Source organism: Cryptomeria japonica, chromosome 6 (assembly GCF_030272615.1).
Source record: "Cryptomeria japonica chromosome 6, Sugi_1.0, whole genome shotgun sequence".
Classification (NCBI taxonomy): domain Eukaryota; kingdom Viridiplantae; phylum Streptophyta; class Pinopsida; order Cupressales; family Cupressaceae; genus Cryptomeria; species Cryptomeria japonica.
This window is the reverse complement of record NC_081410.1, coordinates 472,924,522-472,949,148: the sequence shown is the minus strand read 5'-3', so window position 1 is coordinate 472,949,148 and position 24,627 is coordinate 472,924,522.

The following is a 24,627-nucleotide window of genomic DNA, read 5'->3' as shown; positions in this document are numbered from 1 at the left end:
TCTAACCTCATTACTTGATAGAGCCTATGCATTGCTTTCTGAAATCTTGCATTGAAGTATATGACAATTTCATTATTAGACTTTCTAATATTATTGAACTCATTGAGCATGAAGCTCACATTTGTTTTGTCACCATATTGTTCTTGAAAGAAGTTCTTAAAATCTTCCCAAGACCCAATGCTATTCACAGGGAGACCTCTATACCAATCCCTTGTATCATCTACTAAAGACTGTACAAACAATTTCATGATGACATCTTTGTCTACAATTTCATAATCATTTATCAAGTCACCGAAATATTTTAGGTGCTCTTCTGCACTGATTGCATTATTGCCAGCAAATTTGTGGAGTCTATCCCTTAATTCAGGAGGAACATGGTTAGGGTACCCTGGGATTCCATCAAAGAAGAGTTGTCTGTATAACTCCAAGTTAATGGGTCTTCTCTGGAATTGATTAGCACTAAGGTTATTTCCCATGTTAATTCTTACATTAGGACCATGAGTCAGAGGGATTTGGTTACCTTGATTAGTAATAGGGGTTTGATTAGCTGGGACAGTTCTCACAAGCAAGGTTGACTAAATTTTGACTGGAGGGAGTGAGGCACGCTGAGGAGCAGGTTTATTTGGGTCTGCTAAAGGAAAAATGATAGGAGGAGCCTTTAGATAATTAATCTTTCTTTTAACCTCTTGATTGGCTACTTCTAATTCAACCTTTTCCAACTCCCTCTGCAGATCTTCCTTCTCTTTCCTCATCCTATCTCTCTCTCTCATGTGCAGATAACATATGAGAGATTTCTACTGTAGTCTTAGATCCAGACCCATCTTCCATGCACTTCTATTTTCCTTTGTCAACATTATTTCTAACAGGTTTTCGGTCACTAAGGACCTCCCTATTCGGTTGCACAATAGATTTGTATGGAGGGTTGGTCTTGGAAAATAAAATTTCTCCGATGATTGGACCTTCATCCTCACTCTTAGCTTTCTCTTGGGTGAATAACTCAAGATCAAAAATCTGTCTTAGAAGCTTATCCCTCTCAATTAATTTAGCTTTCACTTCCTTTTCTTTATTTGCTTCCTTTTGTGCTCTTAAGGAAATTAAGTGATGGACTCTTCTATTGAGGGCCTCAATTTCTTGGGATACCTTATCTTCATCAGGGAACATTTCTTCAGAATCTAACACATTGATTTGGTCGATATCAATTAAACTAATATTTTTATCAACTGTTCTAGGTACAAAATCCATCTTAATATTTGAACTATTCCTGTCCTTCCTAGATAAACTAGCATGAGAAATCCTCTGATTTAAAACTTGGACATCTTCATTATTACTAAAGAAACCAGAATGGAAACCCAAAATGTCCTGCTCAGATTCGCAGGAAGAAGAATTTGAATTTGCATATATGGGTCTTTTAGATTACTTACCCATATTAATTCTCTTTTGTACCCAGGTAGCATTAGATGGCTTATGTACAACTGATCTTTACTGGCCTCTCTGTGCCTATTTAGGTAATCCCTCTTGCAACATCTCTTGAGGATGCTTCCTCATGAAAGACCTGGTGTTCCTTCCTCTCTACATTATACTTGTTTTTCTTAAAAGAGTTATACTTATTTAAAAGAACTAGTTATACTTGTCAGAGTCACCACCCACAGAAATTGTGGGGAAATAAGAAAACAAGTTTTGACAAATCTCTTGCAAAGATTTTAAAAAAATCAGGAGGATTTTTCAAAGAAAAGGATAGCACAAATGAGAGATAATGCAATCTGCCACAAACACATAGATATCAAAACAAACTTTCAAACTAATTCAAGCACCAATCTATAACATAGATACACACTATGACTCTCCCCAGCAGAGTCACCACTTTTGTTGTTCTCAAAATCCGATTCCCTTCTATCCTCCTTGTAAGAAATATAATGAACTATGTTTGCATATGAAGAGGACACCAAGAAAATTAGAACTCTAGAATAACATATAACAAGGTTTCAACAAAACCTTCTACACTTCAAACATATCCAAAGCTCAGGTGGGTATACCTTCTCTAAAAACTTTCACACTTTAGTATTTGAGATCCATATTAAACCAATGCTAAAAACCTATGGACTTCATCGCCCTAATAAAACTGAAACAATAAAGGAAAAACTTATGTGCATTTTCAGTATTGATCCCCAAGAGATATAGAAAGAAATCCACAACTAATACTAGTGCCTTATCCAAGCTATAGAGTCACCTAAGTCAAGCAAAGATTCCGAAATTAAACATTCCCATACATTTCATCACTTCAACTTTTATTTACTCTATACATACCTGACATATATAAGAGTTCTTTCTTGTTAAACTAGTTACTATTTATCAAATTCAAAGCAGCAAACAAGTAATCTACTGATAGAGGTGTTTCAGACATATTTAATTCCTCTCCTGAAGAGAAAACATAAAAACATCTCCATAAGATTGCATTATAATCTGTGTTCAACTGAATAATCCTAAACTATTCAAATGAAACTAGCAAAACACCAAATGCACACCAGAAGACAACACAAATTTTAGGCTCGAAAAGCTCTGATCTGTATATTCATATTCATTTATGAGAAAATTTTACATAACTCAAAGTATTCTTTGTAATAGCTAGAAAAAACCCTAGATATTTTTTAGTAGAGTTTCTTTAAAAATTCATGTGATCCCTTTTTCCTAAGTCCTGGTATCCATTTATAACAACATGGATGCAAAACAAGCTTCGGACATTCCTAACAATAATTTGTTACATCCACAATTTCCTTCAAAAAGCAATTACAAGTCCTTTTCAGTCTCAATAGCCTTTTCGGTTTGTTGCTCCACTGCAGCATCTTCTAACTATTATGGGATTTCTTCTTCTTGCACCGCATACTTTTTGGTCCACTCTTGAAACATGTCATCATTAGGCCATGAGTAGCTAACACTTTTCTTCTTCAATTTAACTAACCTTTTCCAAGAGTTTCTCACCTTCCTAACCTCTAATTCCAAAAAGTCGTAGTGTGACTTTATCTTTTCTATTTCTTGAATTGTCTTAACAAATAGAGATGTGTCATCTTTATTGATGATTTCATTTACCCTTAAAGACAAGTTAGCTCCTAGCTCATCAAGCCATACTTGTTTATCCTTCAACTAATTTGGGTTAACAAAACCCCCAGGAAACAGTTCAAATTTAAGCTCAGTATATTCCTTCCTATATAGGTTAGCCTTCCATTCTACACTAGCTCTTCCTTCTACTAGATTAGCCATGCCTTTTGCTAACTCATATGTGGATTTAATAATGGCATCAGATCCTGCCTCATCATAGGATGCACACATAAGTTCTAGATCCACTTCTCTTAGCATCCATTTATTCAAAATCGTCTCTAAAATAGCTTTGTCTTCATTCAACTCACTCAAAGTATCTAGAATTTTGTTCATATTAGTGTGCACAATGGGGGCTTCTACTATATCAGCAAAACTCAAAATTGTGGCCTTTACCTTCTCTTCATATTTATTTGCAAACAGAGCTTGAGCCTGTTTTAACTTCTCCAATTCATGTTGAATTGTCTCAACTGGTTGAAAACCAGAAGGCATAGGAGAAGGAGGAAATTCAACAATAGGACTGGTGGGTGGAGGTCTTGCTGGAGAAGATGCAATCATCAGAGTAGAGGATTCACCTCCTTGGTGTTGTCTTGCCAATTGACTCTGAAGTCTAGCAATAATATTGTCTCTATTGGCTACCTCCTTTTTGGCTTCATCATAAGCCTTTAGAATTGTTTCTAGTTTCATTTGGAGATTAACTCTCTCCTTTGCTTCTTTCTCAGCCACTGCCACACTGAACTTTGTAGTTTCTAGAACTGTGCTGGCAGCCTCTACCACTCTTGTGTCTTGGACTCTTTTAACTATCATACCTCCTAGGAAAATGGATTCTGAGGTATCTTTCCTCCTACTCTCATCCCTCTTGAAGGACCACATGACTAAAGCAACATTATTCTTGCTGAATGTCACTCCTTCCATAGGCTTGGTTTCTTTTCTGACTTCTTAAAGTACCAAGGCATCTACTATATCCAATTCAGGGAGAGTTAAAATACCAGCCTTTGACACAATTTCTCTTCCCTTTTCAAGAGTAATAGCCTTGAATTCTACAATCATTTCTTGCTTTATTTCTTCCTCCACCAAAGTTGCATCTTTGTGAGGGTGCTCACTCTTCTTCTTTTCACACCTTGCCTTGAATTGCTCTATGTTTTGCTTCTAAACAAATTGCATGAAAGCCCCTATTGTGACAAAATTGCTATCAGCCAAGAACTCCTCATTGGCTTGCTTGACAATAGGGTCTAGCTCTCTACCTTTGAACTCATCTATAATTAAGTTCATCTTAGCACTAGGAGATCTTTTGGCATTCCCTCTTGTGTCTCCTCATATGTGTAAGCAATCTCTCTGAGACTCCCTAACTGCAACAATTGTTCTGATACTGCTTGTTCGTCTTCTATATGTATAGGGGATTGACATAGAGCGTACAAAGACTCACCTGTTTGCACTTCCTTCCCCACCCTTTGCCTTCTAGGGGAGTCTTGGATGTCAATGACATCTTAAATTTCTCTCTTCCCTCTTGAAGTAGAGGACTCACCTGTTACTAGCATCAACACACTATATTTTTACTTCTTATGCATTACATAATTACACGGAGGGATGGCCTTAGCAAAGGAAGGCTTGGCTAGAACCATCTTATCCTTACCAGGATTATCTCTTATTATAGCTTCCCTCTTTTCCTTCAAATTTTGCATTAAATCTTCAAAATAAAGAATTAAGAATTTCATCTTTTCCTCAAAAGGATTGAAGCTAGATAGAGGGTCATAACTACTATCAAATTGATGAATAAAATTCAGAGCCTTTTTGTATGCCACCCACTTTTCTTTCCTCAATTCCTGTTCATCTAAATTGAACTCATTTCTAATTAAATCCTCTGGGAGATGGAATTGGTGTGGCCTACCTTTACATACTACTCTCTTCCTGAACATGCCGTTGAAAAAATCCTCAGGATCGACAAACCTAATTACTGTAGTAGGCAACCTATACAGTTGAAAGAAGTCATCAAAGTATTTCCAACCACCCTTGGTAATCATAAATTGATGGGCCACAATGACAGTTGGGAAAATGGTCCCTTTTCCCCTATTCGTTAGCTCTGCCTCTTGCACACCTCCAATCTACTTTAGGACCTCTACAATTCCTATCTTTAATGGGACTTGATAAGGCAATAAATATGGAATGCCTCTAAAACCATAAACTCTGAAAACTATAGAAATAGGGTATAAGTATATGCCACCCCATTTGTGTACAATCTTAATACCTCCAGCAAATTCCTTAGGCCTAAGGAATTCTAAAAGAGCTTTGGAGATCCTAGGGTTCTCTGAACATAAAAGGATCCTAATCTTGGATGCAAAGCATTTGTCAAACTTTAAGTAGCTGGCATCCTCTCTGTCCCAGGACAAAATGGTACTCCACAATTGTACATGCATCTCTTCATCATCTTTAACCTTAACTAAATCCATTTCATTTCCAAAATAATCAACACCTTTGAACAAAAACATGTGCATAAGAAGAGAGTACCACCCAAAAGGCCTATCCACCTTACCATTTTTTATACCCACCACCCCTGCATGAATTGCATCAGTGAGGTAAGGTGCATAATCAAAAGTTACTGCCAAAGAAGGGTTTAGAATATGTGCTATCATTAACATGTAATGAGTTTGCATGGTGGTTTCAACATCTTCCCCAAAAATCTTACATAGTGACCAATTCATTCCTTTAGCCCTTAGAGTAAACAAATTTAGGGAGAAAGGCTCCATGGTACTAGGGCCTACAACAATTAACCCTCCTATTTCAACAAAAAAATCTTTCAAAGGTCCACTCCTGAGGTGATCCCTTTGTACATTGTAAAGCTGGGCCAGTGTATCAAAATTTATGGGCTCTAAATAATTAGACTCCTCACTGAGCTTAAACACTTTTCTAAACTCATCATCATTGATCTCAATTAGGGGTCCTCCACTCACATTCCAGATACATTTGGCAATTGGGTCATAATTGTGTGGAATTTGGGTTAACAAATCAACATCCATGAAAACCTTAGGGACTATGAGCTTTCCTATGTCTAATTCCCATATACTATTCATTGGGGCAAGGGCATGTCTCTAATTGAATCCTACTTTGAAAAGACCCAGACCTGATATCCCTATATGTGGATCTCTCAACTAGTTGCCTTTGTCATACAAACCATCTCCAATTCTTACACAAGGGGCTTTAGGGTACCAATTCTTTAATTTTGGCCATGACATTTATGGACATAGTCAGTTGTTCCAAGAAATCATCACATATGTTTCTATCATGATAATTCACCTTCCCCGTGAAATCCCTTCTTGGTGCCATCCTAGAATCATAGCTATACTAATTAAAATTCGGACCAACCTCTGAGAAAACGAGCATGCAATGATCCAAATTCAAGTAGTAACAATCAAGCAACATGCAGAAACTCACTGGTAGTTTGAAGAAATTTTCTCTATGCACCAACTCCTCTATAGAACTCTTCGAAATGATGCCAATGTCCAATTGATGTGAAACTAAATATGACAACAAAGCATTGAATTGAAGCATTTAAAACCGCAGGCTTCGGCAATCAACTCATAATTGAATTCGCAGCTGAATTCAAAAAATGGCTCCAACAAATCATAAAATTTTCTATGTGTTTCTCCTTTTGCTATTTCATGAAGCTTAAAATCCTCGCATCTTTGTAGTGCGAAGAAACACTATCCTTTGGATCCCAGGAAACCCGCACGTCTTTTACCTTACGTGGGTCAAGCTTCTTAAAACCAGGCCCTACCCTCCTTTCACTACTTCGCGAAGGCTAAACCTTGTGCATTTCTGCCATGCAAAATAGTACCATCCTTCAGATATTCTATTATCTAATCGGCCTTTGCTCCACACGGTGACCACTTGGCTTTTCAGTAACCATAGGGAAACACTACCGCTAACGATCTTTGCCGCTTCACAAAGACTAATCACCTTGCATCTTTGGGCTGCGAAACAACGGCTTCTGTTAGATCACCTTTGAGACACATGACCTTTAACACCCTTTAACCTTCAAAGTAGGCCCTCTGCACAGAGTCCACGTGCCCTTTTCTTTCTAGCAAATAGCTCTGACGTGTCAACCACCATCTTGTCCAGGAACTCTATCGGACTCCACGTCTTAACGACCATGTGTTTTATCTTGGCCATGGATTTCATCACCATAGCTACCCAATCAACGTTGGCCATCCATGATCTACTTGGAATTGCATGTCATACCGACAAATCATCACTTGCCCTAGCTGGACATCCAACTCTTCTGCCACATCATCTATCATGCAACCACCACCTCATTTCGCTACTTCGTGAAAGCTAAGATCCATGTTACTTCGCCCAACAAAACAATGCAAGCCATTAGATCTTGAGCCAGATGCTCAACTTTTAGCTTCATCCTTTAACCTAGCCACCCGGGTCCACCATATCTTTCATTGTTTTGTTGACCTTAAACCTCTGACAACTTTTCTTCGTGAACCAATGCGAACCATCAGATTAACTGGGAGATGCACCTTCTTTACCCGCCATGTCACCATTTTCACCAGGCCCACTACCTTTTTGCTCCTTCGCAAAAGGTAAGTCTCAAACATCTTTCCTTCGCGAACTCACATGGACCACTCAATCAATCTTAAGTTGACCGGTCTTTAACTGTAGGGCTTGCTTACTCTCTGGGGCCCACCACCTTTTCTCTGCTTCATGAAAGGTAAAATCCCAGTAGCTTCTCTTTGCAAATCAATGTGAACTGGTAGATCCTTTCTGAGATGATCACCTGTTAGCTCTTTCGTGACCATATTACTCGGGCCCTCCACCTTTTCGCTACTTCACCAAAGGTAAACCTCAGGTTACTTTAGGCTGTGAATCCACGTGCACTATCAGATCTACTTCAAACTTGCACATTTTTTATGGGGCCCAACAAAGAACTCAAAACTTAAGGAAAGGGCACAAATAAATGAAAATTAACAGAGACCCGCCTAAGGAAAGATGTAAAGGGGGGGCCCCTTCACGACGGACCTACCCTTCCGGTTAAGTGGAAAAAGGTAACACAAAAATAGAATGCAAGGGATTTTTAGAACATAGGAAAGATTAAAATTCAAAAAACCCTAAACCCCTTTTGACTCAAAAAAAACTCAGAAGCAACATGAAATGCTAAGCACAACCTTGCAGATTTTTTGCCGATCATGGAGCAATACTACCCCAATTTTTAAAATAGTGATAACAAATCTAATATCTCAATTGCACAAAACATTTTTTCTTGATAAATTTGATCTTTCAAACATAGTTTCTCAACAGGATATATCATCCTTCATCACGAAACTTTAAGATCAGATTAACTTTGTTGATTGTCTTGGATATATCGTTTCACCTTGACCTTGGTATTATCAAAATTTCACAAAACTTGCACTCACATTGGGATGAAAAACTTGTCAACCATTACACACTTGTATGATCATTTCGTGTTGTCTTAAAAAGAGGAAACTTAGTTATAAAGCACTCTTGAAAAAGAGAAGGTTTCTATACGAAAATTGTAAACTTCTATTGAAACATTGTATCTTCATACAACTTTTTTGTAACTATCTACGTGGTTGTGGAATGGAGATTGACAAAGAAACCTTACAAGAACATGCTTTTCAACATAGAGACACTTTATCTTAATGCACCAATAGAGGTGGTAGAATCAACTTAGCTTATTTTCCCGAATAATCGATCACCTATTGAGTTACATCTAGAAGATAAAAACTTTAGAAGTTTCAAATCGATCATATACCAGTTTGGACTAGAGCTCAACACGAGCAATTGAGAAAACAACAAAAACAAATGGAAGAAGAAAATTAAATGTTTCATACATAGATATTGATGAAGAAGCAATCAATAATACCATTAGAGACCTTTAACAAGATTCTAGATTTGACAAATTAATGGAAAGAATCTTGGAAAAAGAAAAGAAAAAATATTTCCTAATGTTGGCAAATTCAGGAGCAAAATTGCCACAAGGTTGTAATATGGAAAGTTTGAAGCAAAATTTTGAAACAAATTATAATCAAAACATTGATGATCACAACAATGATGACTTGAATCGGGTAAACCATGAAGAAAGAAGAAGAGGTAGAGAAGAAGAAGAGATAGAGAAGAAACAAGAGGAGATAAAACAAGAACATACCAAGATGATACAAAGAACTAAGATGAAAAAAGAAGGGAAAAGGTGACATAAGAACTTATGAGGATATAAGGATAACCCGTGTTTATAATCCTCTGTTAACTCTTACTCAACAAATGAAAACTTTGCAACAATAGATACAAGATATGCAGAATGGAACAAGTTCCAAGAAATATTCATTGGAGGACATCTGTCCATATCCTTTTGATAGGAGTTTGAACATGGTGCCACTCCCACTACATTGTGAAATCCTAAAATATGATAAATATGATGGGAAATCTGATCCTCAAGATCATATTAGAGAATTTTGTACTATGAGCATGAAATTTGCACACAATGAAACCTATATGATGTGTTTATTTCCAAGAAGTTTAAGTGGGCAATCAATGGAATGGTTCTCCAAATTACCATCTAGGATTAAATATTTTGAAGAACTTGTGAACAAATTCATCTCACAATACTCCTACAACATAAAAAATAAGATAACAATACTAGACCTATGCAACATCAAGCAAAAGAATGGGGATCCTTTCATGGTCTTTCTACAATGATGGAGATGATTGTTTAATAGGTACCCTAGAGATGTACTAGATCAAGAGAAAATGGACATATTCATTCAAACTCAAAATGTAATGTCCTCCCAGTTTTGCAAAAATGATTAAAAACGGTTTAAAAATAGAGGATGCTATGGTCAAGAAAGGAGAATTAAAACTCTACAATTCCTCTAACTATAGCAACAACAATAACAATGGTAACAACAACAATGGAAATAATAGCAACAACGATAAACCAAAATTTTAGATGAAGAACAAAAATGTTGCAAATGAGGGAGTATCTCATAACAATGATGCTAAACCACAACAACCCATTTTCAATGTCTCAAGTCGAGCCCCTGTAAACAATCAAGATAATACTAAACCAAAGTCCTTTTGATCCAACCCCCACAAAAAAATTACAAATATTGGGCAACCATTGGAATTAGCTCTAAAAATGTTTCTTGCAAACAAGTTAATCACATTACCAGAAGTGAGAGATTTTGAGCCTAAGGTCAAACCAATTTGGTGGAATGATAATCATTTTTGTGATTTTCATAGAAACAAAGAACACCAAACAAATGATTGTCAAAGACTGAAACATGTCATTCAGGACTTGATTGATAATGAGGTTATCATAGTGGATGGTCATAAAATGAATGAATCACAGTTAGCATTCAAAACTCCACTCCTCAATTATGAAAAGGGTGGACCATCTAATCCACCAGATGACAAGGGAAAAACAAAGGTAAACTATACCTACACATATGACAATGTAGTGAATGTCATCATTGTTAAAGACAAAGCACCCACAAAACTAGTGAATGCAATTACTTGAAGTAAGGCAAAGGTAACATTTCTGGGCGTAACAAACAATATAACACCCACTTTAAGATAGTACAACTTAGTGGATCAATTACAAAAAAAACCTGCACAAATATCAATCTTAGAGCTTCTCAAGATCTCACCAATGCATAAGGAAATATTGGAAAAGGCTCTAGTGGAAACAATAGTCTCTAAGGACTTGGATGTTGATCAATTTCAAAACATGGTGGGACATCTCATATCCTCTCATTGCTTATCATCTACAGAAAATGATGATGTATCATTGCAAAATCCTCATAATTCTCCCCTACACAATGAAGTCACTATTCATACAACTCGCGTCAAACGCGTTCTTATAGATGGAGGAGTTGGCTTAAACATTTGTGCATTAAGTTTGATAAAAGATTTGGGATATTTAGAAAATGAAGTGGATCCTAAAAATAAAATAACAATCAAGGCCTATGATGAAGAAGAATGCTCTTCTAGGGGAACAATGGTTTTACCACTCAAAATAGGACCAGTTGAGAGAGATATAGTTTGTCATGTTTTGGAATTGAATTTATCTTACAAAATTCTTTTGGGTAGACCATGGATTCATGATATGCAATTATTTCCTTCAACATATCATCAATCTATCAAATTTCCTCATAATGGACAAGAAATAACCATATCAACAGATTCTAGTCAGTATTGCAACAATTTGAAACCAAATCAAGATGCAAGGGTTCCTCATAATAGAGAAGCATTACCTCCTACCAAAGCATCTCAAGAAACATCATTCACATCCACTTTGGAAATTTTTGAGAAAAAACTAAAATTAATGATGCAGGAATGGGGAAGTATTCTTTGCAAACTTTACCACTTTATCCAAAGTCATATGAAAAACCAACAAATGCAAAAACATAAATCCAACAAAAACCTATTAAAATATTTGATGGAAAATTTGTTAGAGATGGAATATTATCTAAAGAAACTAAATAAAAGGACATCCTTGATTGGCTATACAAAGATGAAGAAGAAATCATAGCAACAACTTTAGATATCACTATCCCCATAGAGAAGTATGGAAATGGATTCAGAATCATGCATAGAATGGGATACCAAGGAAAAGGCTGTATTGGCAAGCATCAAGAAGGCATCATAAAACCAATCACACCTCACTCTCAACATGTTAAAGATATATCTAGACTTGGGTATTACCAACATCCTTCTTAAAGATGATGACACTGGGGATGAAGCTGTTAGGTTCTTCTTTAACCTCCTCATTGGTAGTAAGGATATTGAGATTGCTAAGCAACAAGACCTGGTTGATAACATTCCCAAGATTATTGAACCTCACCAGAATAAGACCTTATCTGCTATCCCTACTGTTGATGAAATTAAAAAAGCTATTTTTTTCTTTTCAAGGGGATAAGGCTCTGGGCCCGAATGGTTTTTCCATGTTTTTCTTTTAGGAATATTGGCATATTGTTGGGAAAGATACGGTCAATACTGTTAAAGAATTATTTGGGTCTAGAAGAATCCTTAAGGAAATAAATTCTACTTTTATTGGTCTAATTCCTAAGGTGGTTGGGGCTGACTCTATGGGAAAGTTTTGGCCAATAAGTCTTTGTAATTCCTTTTACAAGATCATTTCAAAAGTCATGACTTCCAGACTATTGGTTGTTCTCTGCTTTGTCATCTCTGAGGAGAAAAAAGGTTTTCTCCTTGGTAGGCAGATTTTGGATTCCATTATTCTTGTGCATGAGAATATTCATTCTCTTAATGTTGCTAACAAAGAAGGGTTCTTGATGATCTGGTAAAAGCCTATGATAGAGTGGAATGGCAGGTTCTTTTCAAGGTTATGGAGACCTTTGGATTTGATGAGAAGGTTATTAAAGTTACAAGAGAACTGATATCTACCCCAAATTTTTCTATTCTTATTAATGGGTCTCTATCTAGATTTTTTAAATCTTCTAGGGGACTCAGGCAAGGTGACCCTCTTTCTCCTATTCTTTTTACAATCTTGGTAGAGAGTATGAGTAGATTGATTCAAAAATTGAAAGTGAATAAAACCATCAAAGGATTACAACCCTCCTCTGCTAATGTGTCTTGTACTCACCAATAGTTTGTTGATGACACAATTTTAATGGGATATTCTTCTGTTGTTGAGGCTGCTGCTTTCAAAGGTGCTCTCAGCTCTTATTCTTTGGCTACTAGTCAACAAGTTAATTGGGAGAAGTCTGCTATTTATTTCATAAATACCCCAATTACGAGGCAACAAAGAATTGCTAAAATCATCGGTTGTAAGGTGGAGATGCTCCCCTCTACTTGTTTGGGTCTCCCTTTGGGTTTGGTTCCTCCAAACTCCTTTTGAAACCTTTTAATTGACAAACTCAATAAGAAATTGGTAGGTTGGAAAGGATATATGCTATCTCAAGCTGGTAAGCTTCAACTTCTTCAAGCTACTCTTCAGAATCTTCATGTCTATGCTCTTAGCTTGTTTAGTATACCAACTAAATTTGCTGAAGATTTAGAGAGGATTCAAAAAATATTTCTTTGGTCAGGGGTAGAAGACAAGAAAATGATAGCCTTGGTTGCCTGGGATAAAGTTTGTAATCCTAAGTGCAAGGGGGGTTTAGGTATTAAAGTTCTTAAAACTTTTAACAAAGCCTTTCTTGCTAAACAAATATGGAGGGATTATGGCATAAATAAAGATTGGAGTCAGGTGTGGTTTGATAAATATATTCATAACCAGCCACTTCATTCTCTTTTCTACTCTAAAGATATCCCTATTGGGTCTTTCATATGGAATAGTATAATCAAGTCGATAAAAGTTGCTAAAGCTGGAGCTGGATGGGTCCTTGGCAAAGGTGACAAAATTGGGTTCTGGGAGGATGTTTGGATTAAAGATGAACCACTCTTTGATTAGGATTGCAGCCAATTCATTGATGATTGAAAAAGAAAGTTTGGGTCTATGGTTTGTAATTACTGGAAGGAGAATAAATGGGTGAGGCTTGATGCTATTTATGTTGGTTTTTCGCTGCTCCTGCAGGATCTGCTGTCCTTTTCAGTTAGTAAAGACTCTGATGATGTGTTTCTTTGGAAGAGAAATCCCAAGGGTAACTTCACTACTGCCTCTTCTTATAGAAAAACTATTACTCAGGTCAACAACCCAATATGGACTAAAAACTGGAATAGATTCTTCATTCCTAAAGTTAACATTTTTTTTGGCTTGCAGATCACAACAAGATTCTCACCATTGATAACTTGGCTCGTAGAGGCTTCATGTTTCCTAATAGGTGTGAGTTATGGCAAAAAGAGGCCGAATCTATGGATCATTTGTTTATCCATTGCTCCTTTACTTGTGAAATCTGGAGTAAATTGTGGATGAAATGGAAAGTTGAATGGGTTATGCATAATAGTCTCAAGGAAGTCATTTGGTAATGGACCTTCCCCATCAAATTCCCTCTCATCAAGACCCTCTGGTCCTTTGTCCTTCCTATGACCTGCTGGCACATCTAGAAGGAGAGAAATAATAGAATTTTTAGGGAGGCTAAGTGTACGTCTTAGGTGGTTTTTGAAGAGATCTGCAGGGTGATTAAAGAAAACATAAACACTCTTCATAGAAACAACAAGCAGTGGAGTTATCTTAATATGAATGATAATGAGAAAAGTATCCTAACCAAATGGAATTTGATTCAAAATATTTTCAAATCTGACATTAAGAGTAGGAGAGAAAATGTTGTTTGGAGATTTCCCTTTCATGATTGGGTTAAGGTGAATTTTGATGGTGCAGCCAAAGGCAATTCTGAGAAGTCAGGAAGGGGAGGAGTCATCAGAAATACTCATGGTTTCTGTATTGCTGCAATTGCATCTCCCTTTGGAGTTCAAAACAATCATGTTGCTGAAGCTCAGGCAATGGTAAAATGCCTCTAGCTTGCTCAGAGTTTTAAATTTAAAAAAATATGGCTGGAAGGGGACTCTCTCAATATTATTCATACTATCAAAGGCACCAGTTCCCCCTCTTGGAACATTTACAATATCATTTAGAGTGCCAAAAAATTATTAGATGCCTACGATAGTGTTTTTATTTCCCATACTCTAAGGGAAGGTAACAAGGTTGCTGACTTATTAGCTAATGAGGGGGTTTATTTAGAGGAGGACACTAAATATATCAGAGAAGTCTCTTGTAAGAAGGATGTCTGGGTGCAATTATTATCTAATCGAGTCCATGGTACAAGTTATGTTTATCATTACTCTTCTGGGTCTGGATATCAAAGACAGCTATTGGAGTTATGTGAAGTGTCACCTGATGATGATGATAATTTTTAGGCATTGTGATTATGACAACTGGTGTGACGGGGCAAATCATATTAAGTGTTGGTTCATTGTGAATGTTATTAAAAACCTTTTCAAAAACAAGGAAATTACCCTGTTTTTCGAGCCCAGGATTTTGTTCCAGAGTCTGAGCTTGAGTCTAGGTTTTTAGTATTTGATTATCTCGTGCTCTATTGAAGGCTTCGACTTGAATTACAACATGGGAGGCAATCTTAATTGAAATGAGCCCTTTGGCTAAGATAATTGGAAAATTGAGCAGAAAATTTGGCGGAGGCTACACAGACATGGTTTCACATACTACATGGAAAAATTGCATGGTAGTAAAAAGTCAGTGTCTCATGGTTTCACCAAGGGATGGAGAAATAACAAAGTCACTTTGTTTGGGAAGACTTGGAAGCTGGATGAAGATTTGGTGGCAAAGGTTACATGTTTACAAAAGGAAGGTACTAAATTTTATAGAGACTGAAAGCTCTCGACGGAAGCCTTCAAGAACTTCCCTAAAAGTGATGAAGAGAGGGTTCGACTCACCAAGAAGGAAAATGTTTCTTACTATCTCCCTCATTAGGTATAATCCTTCTGGTAGAATATGTTAAGGATTTTAATGGAATACTTAACAGTTGATGGTAGGTTTACAAAGGTTTATAATTATCATTTTTCTATTCTAAACCATTTCTACCATGGTTTTAAGATCTCTTTGATTTTTTATTTAGCTTCTTCCTTGAATGAAATATTGGCTGACCATGCCAAAAAACCCAAATCCTATCCCATAGATCACCAAGGTCTCATTTTGCTTATTTATGAGCATTTCAAGAATAAAGCTAGAGTTAATAGGGAAGATCCTTTGGTGGCAAATGCCCACATTTTAGATGGTCATGATGGTTCTAAGTCTGACGAAGATTCATCTAACATTACACTTCACAAGAAAGGGAGGGTTGGTGATGGAGATAAAGATGACACAGATGTGAATGCTAGTTTAGAGGAGAAACAGGGGAAGGAGGCTGATGATGAAGCAGAGAGTGAGAAAAAAGAGGTTGTGGGAGAAGAGGAGGAGGTGCAAAGAAAAGAGTATGTTGAAGAGCCAGATACAAACCCTATTGTCTCGGATAGAAGGAATGAAGCCCAACATACTACAGAGGAAGTTAACCCTAGGTCTGTGAGATCTACTCAGGGTATGGAAATGACAGATTCCATTTTAAACACTGCTAGAAACAACACTCTGGAAGTTTTCAATTTCCAGAAATAGGTAATTGAAAATATCTCCAGTATTCAAAATAAACAGAGAGATTTGGATTATAAGATTCAGAATTTGATTAAGGATACCAATACAGGTAAAGAGGATGTAGAGGTGGACACCAGTGAGGCAGTGATGAAATGGAAGTGCATAATTGGTCGGAAAAAGAAATGATTAAGGGAGACTTGAAGCATCTTGAAGATGTGATCAGAACTATCAAAGATAAGGGAGAGGTTGATAATGAAATTATTATCATCCGGATTACTAAAACTGAGAAGGCATTGAAGAAATTTATGAAATATAGCCTTGAGGTTTTGAAGGTTTCATCTCAAAATATGAATGCCCTAGTTGATTGTCTGGAGAAGAACCAATAGAACAAAGTGATGGTGATCATTGATGATGTGCTGACCACCAGATCTGCTCCTCAACCTTCTAGATGAAGAACAAGGTAGACTACCAATGATCTGGAGATGAAGAATAAAGACACCCATCAGAAGTAGGATAACAAAGACTTGAGAGAAGCTGCTAAGGCTATGATGATGCTGGTTAAGGATGCGGAAGAGTCTATAATGTTTTTATCTGAAATGCAATAGTGTTCTTTGGTTGCCAGTCTCTCACTGGCTTTTTGATGTCCTTTTCCTTAGCTGTTGTTTTCTCTGTTGATCTTTTGCAGCTTTCCTTTCTATGTTATGTTCTCTCTAGTTTCTTTCATGCTTTTCTTTTCGTTATTTAAGTGGGTTTCAGGTCCCTTAAAACCTTATTTTCATTTATCAAAAGCATACTCGACCTATACAAAATCAAGATCATCATCAAAATCCTCAATGGAGAAGAAAAGTAGCACACAAAGAGGAATCGTGTCAAGAAGTGATACATCAAGTAGTTGAAAAGACAAACAGAAAACAAAAGGAAGAGGAATATGAGCAACAACAAGAAGAACTTTCCTTTCAAAGAGAGGAGGCTTCCTATAAATAGATTCATCAAGTACAAGAAAGTACAAAACCTGATCAAGCCAGTACAAAATTAGCAATAGAATAAGTAGTTAGAAAATAAAGGGTAGAAGAATATGATTAGCAACAAGAAGAACTTGCCATTAAAAGGGAGGAGTCTGCTTATAAAAAAATCCAAAGAGTGCAAGCAAGCACATAACCTGAATCAGAACATGCAACAAAACTTGTATCAACTATCAGTGAACTCTTTTCACCATACAATATTCCTGTTAGATATAGTGGTGTAGTCCTAGAAAGTGATTCTGAAACTGACTCACATGAATATGAATGGGGTCCAGATCCACTATTTGATTTATTAAGTGGAGAAATTGAAGATAAGGATGCTACTCCAAAAGATAACACATCTTCCAAGAAATAGAAAGAAGAGCTTGATAGAAGATAAGAAGAAACCAGAATCCAAAGAAAAGAAGCATATGCTAGAAAACAGGAGGAAAAAAATAAGAGAAAACAAGAAGTCACAATCCAAAAGACAGATATGGTCACTAATCAACAGTCAGAAGAACAAAAGGACATAAGATCTTCATCAATATCTAGTCATCAAGAACCAAAACTTGGTAAAACCATAGAAAAATTGATAGCAAGCCAAGTAGGAAAAATAATCAATCTAGAGGAAGTAGAGTATGAAAGAAGACAATAAATGGCAAGAAAGGCAGCAAAATCTCCTCAAATATGTCAAATACAAGAAAGCAATGAAACTGATTCAAATGCCGAGCCAACTTCCAAAAAGGTGTGCTATACAAAAGATATACAGGTCAATATGATCCATTCGTTTAAGGGACAAACATAAGCAAATAGAACAATTGGGGGTGAATCATAATTTACTCATCCTAACTTTTCTAGATCTAATTGGAGAGTGACCGAGAGAGTATATCCTGAAGAAAGTGATATCCTTAACTCGACTAATATACTAGAAAACTTTGACAACTATGTGATGACCATTGAGACCTTTGATACTGATCAAGCAGATGATTTACCCTTAGCCCATCCATAAACTACTGAGTGGGATGATAGTGAACTCATTGAAATTGATACCTTCCCAAATGACCATGCCATATTTGTATACCTTAACACTATTGAACCTATAACACCAAAGAGAGCTTCCACCAATGAATCAAATAATACTTCTTTTAGTTAGGAGGGTGCCAAATCTTCCAGTCGCAAAAGTGAAATATTAAAACAAAGAAGAAGGTCTAATGCTGAAAACCATTTTATGACAACATTAGATCAATCAAAAGATAACACAAAGGATGTATCTGATGGTGAAAACCTCCTTGAGGTGCCAGAAGATGGAAGATTTGACACTCTACTAGAATATTTTCAATAAATATTAGCTATTTTGATAGAAACCACATAGGTAGTTAATATTGGTACTCCAAAAAGTCCTAAGATTCTTCATCCTGTAACATCTTTATCAGAACAAGAAAGACATGATTTTACTGAGTTCTTCAAGAAGAGGAAAATCAACTTTGCTTGGTCATATGCTGATATGCTAGGACTTGACCCAGACCTCATTATGCATCATCTTAATGTCACTCTAGGAGAAAAACCAGTTAAACAAAAACTTAGAAAGATGCATCCTCATATTGCTCTTCTTGTCAAAGCAGAATTGAAGAAACTATTGGATGTAGGGTTCATAAGACCAACCACATGTCTAGAATGAGTGTCAACTATTGTGCATGTATCAAAACTAGACAAAAGTATTAGAGTGTGCACAGATTTCATGGACTTGAATAAAGCATGCCCAAAGGATGACTTTCCGTTACCAATCATTGATATCATTATAGATCTATCATTAGGACATAAAATGTTCTCTTTGATGGATGGTTTCTCAGGGTATAACCAAATCAAGATAACTCCCAAAGATCAAGAGAAAATGGATTTTATGTGCCCTTGAGGTACTTTCTGTTGGAATGTTATGCCATTTGGGCTCAAGAATGTTGGAGCTACATATCAAAGAGCTATGACAACCATTTTTCATGATATGATGCATACTTTCATGGAGGATTATGCGGATGATATACTGGCAAAATTATAAACAAGAGAAGAACACTTGGAAATATTAAACAAGATCTTTGATAGACTAAAATGATACAAATTGAGGCTAAATCCAAAGAAGTGTTCTTTTAGGGTTACATCAGGTAAATTCCTAGGTTCATATCGACTCGTGGAATAAAAGTGGATCCAGCAAAAGGACAAGCTATAATGGAAATGGAATCCCCAAAGAATATCAGTCAATTGCATTCTCTACAAGGGAGATTTCAATCAATCAGGAGGTTCATAGCTTAGTTAGCTGATCGATGTCATCCATTTATTCACTTGTTACACAAGAATGTCCCATTCAGATGGGATGAAATGTAGTACCCCTACCCTATTCAGACCCTTTTTGGCCTCATTGACCAAGGTTGACTTTTTAGTGGCTTATGTGGATGGTTGATTTATTGTGATTGTGATGCGTATTCGGGTATTATGCTTTGGAGTGTGTTTGGTGAATATAATTATGCATTATAGTTCATTGAGGAATAGATATTAAATATACATTATTTCTTATTGATGAGTAGTTGTAAACTCTACTTCTGCATTGTACTTTATAAATGATGAAATGTTAAGTTTATTTATGTGTTACTAATGATGGACTAACACATTTACGTTATGTACGAGTTTCTTTATGTATCATTTTTTTATGTACGCTTTGATGGAAGGTTGTAATTGATGTAAACTTTATGTATTTTTCATATTTTATTTTATAGAATGGTCTTGCACTTGAAGCAGACCTGGAGATGTAGCCCATTAGGTGTGAACTTCGTTATCAATTGATGTTGTATGGTGTATGTGTTCATCTGGTTCCTTTTAATTTTGGATGTATGAATGGTATTATAGTTAAAATGTATAATGTAATTTAGGTGATATTAATCTTAATTGGATGTATGAAGTTATAAATAAAATGTGGTAGTATGGACTATGATGAATGTAGCTTTAGTGATGTAATGAAACTAATGGCAGTTGTATATATTCAATCGTGCTTAGTTTAATCTCTTATGGAATTTAATTGCTATGTTCATGTGGTAATCATTCTACCATCAGCGGGTTTAATCAATCTCATTGTTTAATGGATTAATACACCTTACATTCATTGGATTAATCGAGTAATCCTCGTTGGAAACCCTTTAGGTGATTAGTTAAGTCTTCCGCTTGTGCAAATGTTATTGCAATGTTTAACTTATTGCATCTTAAAGTTTATCAGTGTTTAAAAAAAATTTATTTGCACTCTTTTTGAGTGTTTGTAGTTGTTTCCTTTAGGATACCTTGACGGGGTATTAAATGAAAAATGTGATGAATCTTTCAAGCAAATTAAGGAATATCTGGTAAATCCACCAGTGCTAGCAATACCAATAAAAGGAAAACCATTGTTTCTATACATCTCGGCAACATATATATCATTAGGGGCTCTTCTGGCACAACATGATACCAAAGGAAAGGAAAGAGCAATATATTATACCAGCAAAACCTTGGTTGGCTATGAGTTTAACTACACAATAGTGGAAAAAACATGTCTAGTAGTGGTATTCACAACTCATTAATTGCGACATTATATGCTTACCCACTCTATAAAGCTAATTGTAAAGATTGATCCATTGAAGTATTTACTTAGTAAGGCAACATTAACTGGTTGATTGGCTAAATGGGTCATGGTATTGAGTGAATTTAATATTGAGTATATTGATCGAAAATCTATAAAAGGACAAGTGATTGTAGATCAACTGGCTGAAGTACCTCTGCAAGATGATGTACCTTTACACATTGAGTTTCCTGATGCAGATATTCTTGCAATTAGCACAAAGTTTTGGGAGTTTTATTTTGATGGCTCCTACACACAACACAGATCGGGTGTAGGAATCTTATTCATAACACCTCAAGGTCACTCCATTCCTAAATCATATAGACTACGCTTCTCGTGTACACATAATAATGTAGAGTATGAGGTGCTAGTCATTGGGATCAAAATGGCTATTGAATGGAACATCAAGGAGTTACATGTCTATGGTGATTCACAACTAATAATCAACCATATCAATGATGAATATCAAACCAACGATGATAAAATGATGCCCTACAAGAAGTTGGTTGAAGATTTCAAAGAACATTTTATTGAAATCACATTTACTCAGATCCCAAGGAATGAGAATAAATTTGCTGATGCCATGGCAACAATAGCATCTCTTATGCAAACTCAAAAAAATAAAGAGCGTTACGAATTCTTGGTGGAAGAAATATTTTGTCCTACTATTGATTCCCCAAATACCCAAATCATCTACAACATATTTGGAAGTGATGCCTCCCTATATGAAAAAACCTATTTGTACCTAAAAGACAATATCCTTCCCCCAAACTTATCCTGAAATCAGAAGAAAAACTTTATCCGTCAATCATCCCATTATACCATTATTGTTGATATATCTATAGGCGAGGTTTGGATGGAACTCTCTTAAGGTGTCTTTAACATGAGGAATCTAAGAAAGCTCTAAACGAAGTCTATGAAGGTATTTGTGGCACACACTCAAGTGGTCTTATGCTAGCCAAGAAACTCATTTGATTGGGGTACTATTGGCCCACTATGGAAATATATTCCTTCACATATGTTAAGAAGTGTAAACAATGTCAGATTCATGGGAATCTCATTCATGCACCGGTGCAAGAACTGCATCCTTTGGTAGGATCATGGCCAATCTCATAGTGGGGACTAGATCTAGTGGGAAAGATAAATCCTTCATCTTCAAATGGCAACAAATTCATTTTGACTGCAACTGAGTACTTTACTAAATGGATATAAGCAGTGCCCTTGACAATAGTGACATGAAAATAGATCTCATCATTTATCCTAAACTACATAATCTGTCGCTATGGTGTTCCTATGATCATTATCACTGATAATGGACAACCTTTTAAAAATAAAAATGTGAGAGAACTATGTGAGCGATTCCAAATCCAACATAGGTTCTCAAAACCATATTATCCATAGGGAAATGGTCAAGCTGAGGCATCAAATAACATAATTCTCAAGATTCTGAAGAAGACAGTCAATGAGGCTAGTAGGTACTGGCACATTCAGTTGAACCTTTCTCTATGGGCATACCGCACTAGCATTCGTACACCAACGGGGCAACTCCATATTGCCTTGTGTATGGATAAGAAGAAATCTTACCAGTTACAGTAGAAATACATTCTCTATGAATGTCATTGAAGGGACTTATCCCAAAACAAGAACAAAGAGTCTCTAGGATACAAGAATTATAACTAATACAAGAATGTCACCGAAATGCTTCAGATCACTTGAAGACATATCAGCAAAGAATGGCGAGAAGCTATAATCACAAGGTCAAGCTAAGAGTATTTTAGATAGGAGATCTCGTTCTGAGAGAAAATCCATGCAACCAGCACGATAAAGAGATAAAGGACAAATTTCAGCCAAACTGGTTGGGTCCTTTTGTTGTGGTAGTAGCATATGGATCAGGAGCATACATATTGTCACCAGAGGGTGAATGGTTTGATGAACCTATCAACACCATGCATCTCAAGAAGTTATATGCTTGAAATATCAGCAAAATACCATAAAAAGTATAAAAGTAGTAAAATCCAAAAAATAGTACAAAAGAGAAAATCCCTAAAAAGAAGAAAAGTGAAAAATACAAAAAATAGTGAAAAACAACGAAAATAGTGAAAAAAATCAAATATATGGAAAAATGCAATAAATTTAGATGGTGAAAACCTAACAAATAGGCACTATCTAATAGTTGGCTCTTCTATCTATGAGTTCACCTTTTTCTTTTGCATCCATTTGACCTAAGCCATCATTAGAAATCCACAACTCACAAAGCTTATCAAACATGGACATACTTAGCGTAGTCATTGTGCTTACTTATCTGAATAGTTATCTGCATCCTATCCCACCATGGTTTGGATCATCATTGTACATACATAATAAAGTTTGTTTCTAGTTGGGGGCAAAAATCTTGAACTTAGCTAGGGGCAATATTGAAATCTAGAAAATCCAAAAACAATAAGATTTGAAACAGACGACAAGTGGTAAGGCAATAAGGCTTAAACAAAATCAAGACATATCCAACAAAAATTGAATTGTGAAACTCAGTATTTGGAAATTCAACAAGCAAGTGACAATACATATGAACAATCATTTGATCAGGATGATTATATCTTCTTTTGAGAACGTATATGGGACTACATGATTCAATGCTTGTATCTTGATTTTGCTAATCATGTATCCTATGTAACTCGATGATGTCCATGATTAGAGGAGCTATTATGGGACATGGTTAATTTTCTTTGTCTAATTTTTGTGGTTTATCTCTTAGTAATGTATGCACTTGTCTAAGGACATGATCGATAAAAGATCATCGAGGATGTGCTGAGTCATATATGGAAGGGGATAATCCTTGTCTGTTATGCAAGAAGTACTCAAGTGATCTTGGTTCCTTATACCTAGATGCTTGTATTAACTTGCTAAATCAAAATCCATGTAATAAGTATTCAGGTTATCTTGAATCCTTATATCAAGGTTCTTGTATTTTCTTACAATAATTTAAAAGCTCAATGATGAATTTAAGCACTGTTTCAAAAACTCTGAAAAGATGGAAATGTTATTTAGTTAGGTCTTTGCATTTCCATTGCATTTGCATTTGAATTATAATAATTCATCAACATTCAGGATCAATGGTTGAAATAATGATTGAGTATACTTGGACAAACAAAACATTTGCATTTGCATTTAATCATATTGGGATAATTTGCATTCATTCATTTAGATTCATTTTCATTTTCTAAAGATCATCTCACTATTAATCACATTAGGTGCATTTCATTAAATCATCAATCATTGTAAATTGTATTAGGTACATTAATCCATTAGGTTCATTTTATTCATTCATTTAGGTTCATTTGCATTTAATTAATTTTCATTTGCAACATTTCATCATATCATCATTATAAGCATTTAGTATCATTTTCATCATTTTATAAATACCATTTTCATTTAAATAAAAAACCATTTCATTTATAAGCATCATATCATCTATATCATCATATACATGTACATAATCAATAGGCATCACATGTATATTGCAAAGTATCTCATCATAAAACATCATAACATCATCATGTATAAATAATGTGACATCAACATCAATCCATGCATCATCATAGCATCATTCATTAGCAATAATGAATATAAGTCATCATATATCATAATCATGTAGCTCATCTAAAAATCTAATCTGCATCATCATCTCATAATCATCAATATCATAGGTGCATCATATAGAACCATAGCATAATCATCATCGTCAAGATAAAGAAATAACATCATCATCATATAGATAATCATGTACAAATCATAATAATGAAATAATTACCATATAGTATGCATGATTCATCAAAATAGAA